Source organism: Cariama cristata, unplaced genomic scaffold (genome assembly GCF_000690535.1).
Source record: "Cariama cristata isolate BGI_N322 unplaced genomic scaffold, ASM69053v1 scaffold8414, whole genome shotgun sequence".
Classification (NCBI taxonomy): Eukaryota; Metazoa; Chordata; class Aves; order Cariamiformes; family Cariamidae; genus Cariama; species Cariama cristata.
In genome coordinates this window covers 1,865-3,082 of record NW_009611219.1, presented here as the reverse complement: position 1 = coordinate 3,082, position 1,218 = coordinate 1,865, and the positions used below count along the sequence as shown (strand labels likewise).

The window sequence follows — 1,218 nt, the reverse complement described above, 5'->3', positions numbered from 1 at the left end:
CAGCAGGAACCACCACTGGTTTCTTTATTCTACACATCCAGTACCCCTGCTGCCTTCTGCTACTGTGAAAGTTTGTGTAGCTACATGGTAAATAGTTGTAGCAACTGATTCAGAAGAAAAATAACCCATCAGGAAAAGAAAATATTTTTTAGTGATTAGTTCTCTGAGCTGTTCACCACAGAGCTACATTAGCAGCTGTTTCAACACATGAGGAAGATGATGAATGGACAGGAATAGTAGGCAGGATTGCTTCTTCCAGTAACAATATTAATCTAGAGCCTTGCAAGATGGGAATCTAACTTTGGATTAGTAAGAAGAACGTAATGGACAGTACCACTGTCACCTTGCTTATTTATAGAGCTAAAGGTTCATCTGTGATAGGAAGTGATTGTGAAATAAACCGGTACGCGAAATGAAAATGCAATGGCCTTTCTGTACCAGCTCCTCCAGGCCAGCACTTACTTCACACAGGGATAGCCTTCTCCAGGTTGACTTAAGTCATCTGCAACATTCTGTAATTATTTCTCATTCAAAAAAAGCCCACTGGCAACATCATCACTTTACATAGACACCTTAAGGAAGTTTTCAGGACAGAATTAAGAAACTAGCAGGCACTTCACATTCAATTACAAAACACCTCTCTACTTAGGCGGAAAGTTTTTGTTGCCTATGGCCTGAAATAACAATCTTGTGTTTGTATTGCCTGAGACACAGCCCAAGTTCTGTCCCAGATAAAGTCTTTGGCTAAGCCTTGCTTCAAACTTGAGCCAGTTGGCCTTCGCAAGGGTACAAACTGGAAGGGAGTTTCTTAAACACTCATGTTGTACTGCTGAAGTGTTTTTTGCAATATGAATGTTCTCGCTGAGGTTAATACTTTGGTGTAAACATGGTGAATTATCTCAGAGAGAACTCCTAACGCACAAATTTTTCTTGCTCCAGGTAAATTTATGCTTGGAAAACACTTCTCACATTCACCTATTCACCTGTCACCAAGGACGATAACTTCAGGCCATGCCTTTAGGATTTTGCTGATAAAAGTATGCTCCTTTTCAAAAACATCTTTCATAGTCTCAGACGGTCACCAATTCCTTTCAATGAAAAATCGATTTTTGTAGTTATAAGAGTAAATTTAATTCACATATGTTTTGAAGCAGTTTATTCCTTTTTTCCTTCATTCTTCGTTTCTATCACACAGTCGTGCCTTCCATTCTGAGAATC

The 1,218-nt window shown here is 39.2% G+C and overlaps 1 protein-coding gene across 1 annotated transcript in view; it reads right to left on the bottom strand.

Annotated features, from left to right (window-relative positions):
• ZDHHC7 (zinc finger, DHHC-type containing 7) overlaps positions 1 to 1,218 on the bottom strand; it is a 12,070-nt gene that overhangs the window by 9,440 nt on the left and 1,412 nt on the right. The gene's annotated exons all lie outside the window — the stretch shown is intronic.